This window comes from Pristiophorus japonicus, unplaced genomic scaffold (assembly GCF_044704955.1).
Source record: "Pristiophorus japonicus isolate sPriJap1 unplaced genomic scaffold, sPriJap1.hap1 HAP1_SCAFFOLD_42, whole genome shotgun sequence".
NCBI classification, from domain to species: Eukaryota; Metazoa; Chordata; class Chondrichthyes; family Pristiophoridae; genus Pristiophorus; species Pristiophorus japonicus.
Genome location: NW_027254090.1, coordinates 1,899,806 through 1,910,424, shown reverse-complemented (window position 1 = coordinate 1,910,424; position 10,619 = coordinate 1,899,806). Strand labels below are relative to the sequence as shown.

The following is a 10,619-nucleotide window of genomic DNA, read 5'->3' as shown; positions in this document are numbered from 1 at the left end:
CAGCTCAGTGCTCAAATTGATCAAACATTAATCTGATTCTAAAATATCTGTTCCAAATGCCACAATTTATATATTTTCCTTATCCCTGCTACGTGAGAATTGAAACTTTTAATAGTATGACCTAACACAAGTGCCCAACTTCTGATGGAAGGTCATTAACCTGAAATGTTAACTCTGTTTCTATCTCCACAGATGCTGCCTGACCTGCTCAGTGTTTCCAGCTTTAATCTTTTTATTCTCCAAACTTATAATCAGAAAACCTCTTCCCTTGTCATCTAACAACACTCCTTCCTGATATGTAGCCTTGTCCTAAAAACCAGGCTCCTTTCGGATAATTCAGGCATTCATTGGAATTATAATTTCTTAACGATAACAATTATGTGAAGTATGTAAATCTGTAATACTTGCCAGCAGAGGGCGCGACTTTTTGAGTCCTAATGGTTACCTGCCCACACGTGCAGGGCCAGTATGAAAGGTTGGCTACCATGTTGTTCAGGCACTCTGGAATTGTAATAAAGAAGACTAAGGTCACACTAAGTTTAGCTCACAGTACTCAGCCTCGGGGAGTTCTTCGATACATAACAATTGGCGACGAGTAACAGAATACCAACCTTCACACAACCATGGCTGCTGTTGGAATATTAGAGAGATCCATAGAGGGTGATGATTGGGAAGCCTTTGTAGAGCAGCTCAACCAGTACTTTGTGGCCAACGATCTGGAAGGAGACACTAACGTGGCCAAGCACAGGGCGGTTCTCCTCACTGTCTGTGGGCCTAAAATATACAGCCTCATCAAGATTCTGCTCACACCGACAAAACCAACGGAGAAGGAATATTCTGAGTTGTGCAGACTGGTTTGCGACTACCTCAAGCCGAAAGAGAGTATCCTCATGGCCAGATATCGTTTTTACATGCATCATCGCTCCGGGACCAGGACCAGGCGGATTATGTCACCGACCTGAGACACCTCGCAGGACCTTGCTATTTTGGAGCTGCGTTGGGGCAAATGCTGTGAGACTTTTACGTGCTGGGCATCAGCCACGAGATCATTCTTCGAAAGCTGCTGGCTGCTGAAACCCGAGACCTGAGCAGGGCCATCGCGATCGCCCAGGCATGCATGGTCACGGACGATAACACCAAACAGATATCTTCTCAACATCGAAGCTCACCGGCAAGTGCTGTGCATAAAATAATGTCGCTAGCAGGCCGAACTTCATATGGCAGGGTCTATACGTCTGTAGCTGCAAGACCTGTGATGACTCAGAGTGCGCCATCGGGGGTGAATGTGAATGTATTAGCACCGTGTTGGTGCTGCGGGGGTAATCCTCGGGCCCATCAATGTCGTTTCAAGCACTACGTGTGCAAAGGCTGCACAACGATGGGGTACCTCCAGTGAATGTGCAAACGTTCTGTGACATACCACGTGGTTGAGGATGATCGATTCGGCACGGATCATGCAGCACAGGCAACTCAACCCAGGGAACAAGGACTCCCAGGTGCAGGTGGGGCTGTTGCATTTTATCAGGGAGGCTTTGAGGGTGTGCCCGAAACGTTTCCTCTGCCCACCTGTGGCTCGCTTACCTGTCGGAGTTCTGAGTAGAGCGCTTGCTTAGGGAGTCTCATGTTGCGCATGTGGACAATGTGGCCCGCCCAGCGGAGCTTGACAAGTTTGATTAGTGCTTCAATGCTGGGGATGTTGGCCTGAGCGAGAACACTGATGTTGGTGCGTCTGTCCTCCCAGGGGATTTGCAGGATCTTGCGGTGACAGCCTGGTGGTATTTCTCCAGTGATTTGAGATGTCTGCTGTATATAGCCCATGTCTCGGAGCCATACCGCGGGGCAGGTATCACCACCGCCCTGAAGACCATAAGCATGGTGCCAGATTTGAGGTCCTGGTCTTCAAACACTCTCCTCCTCACGGGATCGAAGGCTGTGCTGGCACACTGGAGGCGGTGTTGGACCTCGTCATCGATGTCTGCCCTTGCTGATAGTAGGTTCGCGAGACGTGGAAAAGGTTCCCGATGCGTGGAAAAGGCACTTACAACCTTCCTAAATATAGCACCCTTATTCCATTCTCTTGAAACAAGTTCCTGAATTCTCGGCTAGCTGTGTACTTTCGAACTGTGGTTTTATCCTCAGATAGATTCGAACACAGTGTTTCCGTAGTGTAGTAGTTATCACATTCGCTTCACACACGAAAGGTCCCCGGTCCGAAACCGGGCGGAAAGATCTTGAAAACTTGAAAATGATCCGAATACCTGACTCTTGTTCCGAATTCTTACATTCTTATGATCTCTTGACCTTTCACAGAAGAACAAACTCTCCTCTGAACATGCATGAGAAAGCTCCAGAAAATATTTTCCCCCGAGGTGCATTCGCGTGTGAGGCGAACGTGTTAACCGTTACACTGCGGAAACATCTCCACTTTCAGCACCAGATTACCAAAGTTAAACCCAATGAGATCGGGATAAAAGTTCCTCACATGCTCAGAGCAAAATATATGATTGATGGTCTACAAAAGAATGAACAAACTTCAGCACCAGATCAGACGGAAATGTTCAGCGAGCAGGTGGACTGCTAAATCGCACTTTTAAGGAGTTGGTGATGACAAAACAAATGGGTTTCGCTTAATGATTAAATGTAAGAAATGGGACATAAACGCACATCTCCAGAGGAGACAGTGACTTGAACACAGCACTTTAGACCGCTCGGCCATCCTGACTATTCCGTGCTATGTGTGGCCACCTGCAGGTTGATTTTGAACTTTTGTGTCCTGTCACATGAAATAAATGAGGGCAGCAGGCGTATCTCTGCCTGACACCGGGAAACAGTGAGACAGGCCTTGGAGCAAGGGTTTGGTTATTTCGACACAGCAAAGGAAATATTAATTCTGGAAGAACATTTTCCAAAAGAACAATGACCAGTGAGCTCCGTCTGTGCTGATCGGGAATGTGTTGGCTCACCTTAAACAACTATTGTCCCACACTGAAAGCTCTCAATCCTTCTCCTCCGCTGCCCTTTACAGAAATGTCACCAATCACCCAGCCACCGTGTTCAATTCCTCACAGTGGGGCCACAGAGGCTCCGACCATCTCCCTGCGATCAGCGAACTCACACAGTTTACAAAATTAAACGCCGAACACGTGTCTGGCAAAGGGCAGGAAAAGCAAGATAGTCTGTAAACTCGGTCTATCATAGAAAGTATTGGTATTCATGATGATTACAGCAATTATTAATCGTCTCACAGACCTCAATTATTTTTATGCGATGAACTAATCGAGGATTGAAACCAGGTTAGTGCGCTGGATCTTAACTCCTTGACCACCAGGGAACAGTTACGATACATGTCGATATATTTATATATATTTATATATGAACCTGAATGTCAATGGCTACCTACCTAGACCTCGTGGTGCCCACGGTCGTGTGTCTAAATTTGAGTGAGAGAAACGGTTCCACAGTGACACCTGTCATGTGTCCTACATGGTTATTGCTTGTACTATTAGAAGTTGTGCACCAGAGGGCACTTCAGTGGGAGACTTGTAGCTTACCTGTCCAGGTGTGCCTGGCCTAGTACAAAAGGCAGACCACCAGGTGTGATCCTCACTCTGTGGTTATCAATAAAGTACTAAGGTCACTACAGTTCAAGCATGATACATTGTCTCGAGGAGTCATCATCAGAGCATCTGAAGGTATAACAATTGGCGATGAGATTACGGACCTTCACACGAAAATGGCTAACCTTGGTACGTTGCAGCAGTTCGCCGATGGTGATGATTGGGAAGCCTTTGTGGAGAGGCTCGACCATTAATTCACAGCAAACGATCTGGCAGGTGACAACCCGGCCACACTGTCTGATAATTGCAGAGCAATCCAGCTAACCAGTTGTGGGCCCACCGTCTATGGCCTCGTCAGGGACTTGCTGGCACCAGCGATGATAATGACCAAGACGGACGAGGAGCTTGTAACACTGATCCAAGAGCAACTCAAGCCCAAAGAGAGCATCCTCACAGACAGACACCGGTTTTATACACACCGACAGCCCGAAGGCCAGAAGATCACGAAATATGCTGCAGACCTCAGGAGGCTGGAAGCACCGTGGGATTTTGGTGACCACCTCACCGAATCACTGCGGGATATATTTGTCATCGGAATCGGCACGAGGGCCTCCTTCTTAAGCTACTGTCAGCGGATACCACAGACACAATGCAGAAGGCCATCTCCGTGAGACAAACATTCATGACCTCGACCTGTGGCTCTCGGCGGATGACTCCTCCTCAGGTCTCAAACCCGGCAAGTACTGTACATAGAGTGGTGCCTTTTGGAGGCTGGACTGTAGAACGTGAACCTTCTCAGGGGAGAGAGAACAGGCCCCCGAGTCCCTTAACTCAGAGTCCATGGTCAGATCAGCCATGATCTTATTGAATGGAAGAGCAAGATCGAGAGGGCGAATGGCCGACTACTGTCCCTATTTCGTGTGTTCTTATGTTAATCATTGAAGGAGCTTGAATCATTGATGAAGTTTCCTTCCCTATCTGACTTTATACACTCTGTGTTTAGGAGACTGGTTTAAAATATTCACTGCTCATGCGACAAGAAACCTTGGGCGACTTTTGTTCAATATATTTGCAGCAAAAATAGCCTCCAAAATAATGTTTCCACCTGGGCTTGAACCAGGAACTTTTCGCATGTGAGGTGAATGTGATAACCGCTACACTACAGAAACGTTGTGGTTAAAGTAATCTTAGTAATATATCTAGAGATTTAACCTACACAGCTGGCCGATACATAAGGAGCTGGTTTTACGAGAATAGAACAACGGTGTTGGAGTGGATTTTCAGACATAGCAAAGCATGATGGGGTAAGCCACGACGAAATGAACTTTGTACCAAGAAGCCTATCTGCTGTCCCTGATATGAACTCTGCAGAAACAAGTGACTCCTGGCCAGGTGCAGGCCACTGTTTCATCGAAAGCTTTGCAACAGAATAACGAAACACAAAATAAGATAAAGAGGAAGAGTTCGAAACTCGCACCATGCTATCAGGTTTCACTAACACTAAAAAGTTGAATGTAAATGAATTGCGTTGCCATATGGATCGATTGTTTGTATGTAAATGAATTTAAATGATTGTATTCCGCCCCCTTCTAAACTGCATATAACCCCGCGGCACAAGGCACTCGGGGAGATCGCTGGATCTCAACTCTTCTCCCAGAGCTCTGTTAGCAATAAAGTTGTCTCTCTTACCTTACCAGAGTCTATGTGAATTTATTTTCACTAACAGTGGATGCAGAGAGGATGTTTCCACCGATGGGGGAGACGAGAACTAGTGGCATGATCTTAGAATAAGGGGCCGCCCATTTAAAACTGAGATGAGGAGGCATTTCTTCTCTCAGAGGGTTGTAAATCTGTGGAATTCACTGTCCCAGAGAGCTGTGGAAGCTGGGAAATTGAATATATTTAGGACAGAAATAGACAGTTTCTTAAACAATAATGGGTTCAGGGGTTATGGGCAGCGGGCGGGGAAGTGGAGCTGAGTCCATGATCTTATTAAATTGTGGAGCAGGCTCGAGGGGCTGTATGGCCGACTCCTGCTCCAATTTCTTATATTCCTTTGACAAATACACATCAACATCCTGGGGGTTATCATTGATGAAGTCGATGTGGGCAAGTCTGGCTAGTTCAGTCTGTGGAGCATGAGATTTTTAATTTTAAGGTCATGCGTTCGAGCCCCACCTTGCATGAATTATTTTCCTTAAACTTTTATGTTACTTTCACGGGAATTAACCCACACTTTCAAAAAGGAGTTAGATATGTCCCTTATGGCTAAAAGGATCAAGGGGTATGGAGAGAAAGCAGGAAAGGGGTACTGAGGGAATGATCAGCTATGATCATAGTGAATGGCGGTGCAGGCTCGAAGGGCCGAAGGGCCTACTACTGCACCTATTTTCTATGTTTCTATGTTTCCCCTTGTGGGGGAATCTAGAACTTGGGGGCACAGTTTCAGAATAAGGGGTCATAAGAACATAAGAAGTCGGAGCAGGAGTAGGCCACATGGTCCCTCGAGCCTGCTCCACTAGTCAATACGATCATGGCTGATCCCCATAACCCCTTATTCCCTGACCGTTTAAGGGTCGCCCATTTAAAACGGAGATGAGGTGGAATTTCTTCTCTCAGAGGGTGGTGAATCTTTGGTGCTCTCTGCCCCAGGGAGCTGTGGAGGCTGGGTCATTGAATATATTTAAGGTGGAGATAGACAGATTTTTGAACGAGACCATATGGATTCATTTGGAGAAAAGAAAAGGGGCGATCACACGACTGGGAGTGTACGAGAGACCCCCGAACATCCAGAGGGAGATATTGGGTCTGGTTATTGTGATTCAGCAAGGAAACTATCGATCCTGGAGGACAAATACTCTGTTCCAAAGGAAACGGACCCAGCCTCTCCAATTTATCAGTTAATTAATGATGTTTTCCCGTGAAAGCAACATAAAAATTTAACAAAACTTATCCGCGCAACGTGGGGATGGAACCTTCGACTCTGAGATTAAGAGTCTCATGCTCTATCGACTGAGCTAGCCGGGTTTGGCAAATATGGAATCCTTGACGTATGTCAAATGTTGTGGGTGGATTAGTGATGATTGAAATCATGATTGAGTATCTCACAGACTTGAATTTTGGAGTTCCTTCAGTTAGCATTTCTTTAATTGTGCAAGAGAAGATTGTGGGTTAATTAATGATGTGTTTCCATGAAAGCTGCATTAAATTGAAAGAAATGTAATCACCCAAAGTGGGGCTCGGACCCACGAACCTGAGATTAAAAGTCTCATACTCTACCGACTGAGCTCGACGGGTTCTGCCCAACGCAGGTTTTTATCGCTCATTGCAGCCAGGCGCCTGTTGGCTCCGCCCCAGATGTTAAAACTTGCTGTTGAAACTTGTGCTGTGTTTATCACGTTTGCTTTGCACGCAAAATGTGCCTGTTTCAATCCCGGGCAGAAACATTATGCTTAACCTTTCTGTGAATGAACAATCGGAGGCGAGTTTAGTCTCCCGGCAAATGCTGCCTGACCTGCTGAGATTTCCAGCATTTGCTGTTTTTATTTGCTATTTATTCTCCTGGCAAAAGGGCTCCCTTATTTATTAATTGCTCTTTATTTCACTTCAATAAATGGATAACTTTGACTGAGAGAAAACGGATCCACCGGGGACCTTTTGCGTGTGAGGCCAACGTAATATCCGTTATACTGCAGCCCATCAAAGGACGAGAAACCACTGAAAACAAAGGATGAGTTGACAGATATCAGGGGCAGTGTAGTCTGGTCAACGTCAAACCCTCCTTTCTTATTCAGCAGTGGCATGAACGGCGGTCAGACGCCACAAATTTTAATTGAAGACTCAAATACAAGTAACACTTGCAAATCTTTTCAGTGTAAAATTCTTTCACTTTATTAGAAATCCTATTGGATTGAATCTGCAAATATGCACAGTGGGATTGTATCTTCACAAATGATTACATTTTGTGTGCACGATAGGAATAACCGGTGCTGTTAAATTTGATAAATGTTGCCCCAGATCCCTGAAGACTTTGAACCAGAAAGCTAAAATACAGTGTGTAAAATGGGATATGGTTTTCGAGGTAAGATGCAAAGCACAGGAAAAATGATTGAAGTATGGACTGTTCCTGAGTTAGCATTTGTTTGATTGTGCAACAGAAGGTGAGGGGTTAATTAATGATGGTTTCCCGTGAAAGTAAGAGAAAAGTTTAAGATGAAATCATACGGTGCCTGTCAGGTGAGCGCTGCTTGTGACACCTGGTGGGAGTGGGCGGGGATTTTAAAGACCCTTGTATTGCAGAATCTTCATATAGACGAACATCTCCAAGTCACTGTGTATGTCTTATGGTGCAACGGTAGCGTGTCTGACTCCAGTTCAAAGGGTTGTGTGCTCAAATCACTTCAGGGTCACTGTTCTCTTGGATATTTTTCTTCCAGAATTAATATTTCCTTTGCTGTTTGGCAATAACCAGGCCCTTGCTCCAAGCTCTGTCTCACTGTTTCCCCGGTGTCAGGCAGACATACTCATGCACCACTCATTTATTTCATGTGACAGGACACAAAAGTTCAAAATCAACCTGCTAGATGGTCACATGCAGCACTGAATCGTCAGGATGGCCGTGCGGTCTCAGGTGCTGTGTTCAGGTCACTGTCTCCTCTGGAAATGTCGGTTTAGATTCCACTTCTGACATTTCTTATGTTTAATCATTAAGCGGAACCCATTTGTTTTGTCACCACCAATTCCTTAAAAGACCGATTCAGCAGTCCACCTGCTCGCGTAACATTTCCGTCTGACATGGTGCTGAAGTTTGTTCATTCTTTTGCAGACCGGCAATCAGATATTTTGCCCTGAGCATGTGAGGAACTTTTATCCCGATTTCATTGGGTTTAATCTTGGTAATCTGGTGCTGAAAGTGGAGATGTTTCCGCAGTGTAACGGTGATCACGTTCGGCTCACACGCGAAAGCACCTCGGGGGGAAATATTTTCTGGAGCTTTCTCTTGCATGTTCAGAGAAGAGATTGTTCTCCTGTGAAAGGTCAAGAGATCAGAAGAACGTAAGAGTTAGGAACAGGAGTCAGCCATTCGTCCCATTTTCAAGTTTTCAAGATCTTTCCGCCCGATTTCAGACCGGGGACCTTTCGTGTGTGAGGTGAATGTGATAACGACTACACTCCGGAAACACTGTGATAGAATCTATCTTAGGATAAAACAACAGCTCTAAACCTACACAGATAGCCGAGAATTCAGGAACTTGTTTTCAGAGAATAGAATGAGGGTGCTACATTTATGAAGGCTGTAAGTGTGGCCTTCGACAGCATGGATCATTTTCCAGGGCTCGGGAACCTACTATCAGCAAAGGCAGACATCGATGACGAGGTCCAACACCGCCTCCAGTGTGCCAGCACATCATTCGACCACCTGAGGAGGAGAGTGTTTGAAGACCAGGGCCTCAAATCTGGCACCAGGCTTATGGTCTGCAGGGCGGTGGTGATACCTGCTCCGCAGTATGGCTCCGAGACATGGACTATATACTGCAGACATCTCAAATCACTGGAGAAATACCACCAGGGCTGTCTCCGCAAGATCCTGCAAATCCCCTGGGTGGACAGACGCGCCAACATCAGTGTTCTCGCTCAGGCCAACATCCCCAGCATTGAAACACTGACCACACTCGACCAGCTCCGCTGGGCGGGCCACATTGTCCACATGCCCGACACGAGACTCACTAAGCAAGCGCTCTACACAGAACTCCGACACGGTAAGCGAGCCTGAGGTGAGCAGTGTCATTTATTTCACACTACTGTATATAACTGTACCTTACCATGCGATACATGACTGTAAATAGATATGACCTGTAACCACAAGCATACTTTACCACGAGGGGTGCACTTGCAGGAGACACTGCATACCTGTTCCACACAGGTATATAAAGGCATATCTCAGGCAAGTGTGGCACTCAAGAGCTGTGAAATAAAGGTGCAGGTCCAGAGTGACCTTGACTTCAGCATGTGCCTCGTGTAAGTCTGTACTGCAGGGTGAGGACTTTACAGTGGCGACGAGTTACGGGATCACGGAATCCATAGAATAGCTACCAACGGCTCAGATGAGAAATATAATGCCGGAGACAATTGGGAGGACTTTATAGAAAGGCTCCAGCAAAGCTTTGTAACCAAAGACTGGTTGGGCGACAATAAGGCAGACAAGAGAAGAGCCCATTTCTTGACCAGCTGTGTCTCGAAAACATACGCCTTACGAATGACCTGCTGGCACCCGAGAAACCAGCAAGCAAGTCGTTTGAGGAGTTGAGCACACTGGTGAGAGACCACCTGAAGCCAGCGAGCAGCCGACACATGGCCAGACACAGGTTCTACAACTACAGACGCTGTGTGGGCCAGAGCATACCCGACTTCGTGGCGGAACTTCGGACGTTGGCGAGTTTATGTGAGTTCTCCAATGAACTAAGGAGAGAAGTACTGCGAGACTTTTTAATTGAAGGATTAGGCCACGCAGGCATATTCCGAAAGCTTATAGAGACCAAGAACTTGAACCGAAAGGCAGCAGCACTGATCGCACAGACATTCTTGGAAGGAGAAGAAGAAATAAGGTTGATCTACACTGCGGATACGACAACTAACGAAACATCGGAACAAGGGGTTCACAGCGTGAAACAAGCCGCTACCCCCACAGACAGACAAAGGCAGGAGAGCAGGCCTTCAACAGCAGGCAGTGGCGCCAGAAGCCATCAAGGGCCACATGGACGTCCTTTCACACCTCATCAACCCACAATGCGAGCAATCAACTACAGACTGAGAGAAGCTCAAGAGTGATCAGCCAGACGCAGCTCATCCTTCGGAAACAATGGAAGCGGTCTGTGTTAGAGATGTGGGGGAAGGCACTCAACAAGGGGGTGTCGATTTCAGCATGCTGTTTGCAGAAACTGCAACTATACAGGACATCTGGCTCACGTGCAAAAAAACAGCAGCTCGGCTGGTATACGAATCAGAAGGGTCGGAAAGCGGACCAGAAGAAGGTGGGGACAGTGCCCGGGACACCGAGGTACA

The 10,619-nt window shown here is 46.5% G+C and overlaps 1 non-coding gene across 1 annotated transcript; it reads right to left on the bottom strand.

Moving 5' to 3' along the window:
* Nucleotides 1-4,653: 4,653 nt before the first annotated feature.
* trnav-cac (transfer RNA valine (anticodon CAC)) lies at nucleotides 4,654-4,726 on the bottom strand. The gene has a single exon. It is a non-coding gene; the product is annotated as a tRNA-Val (tRNA).
* Between the last annotated feature and the right edge of the window lie 5,893 nt (nucleotides 4,727-10,619).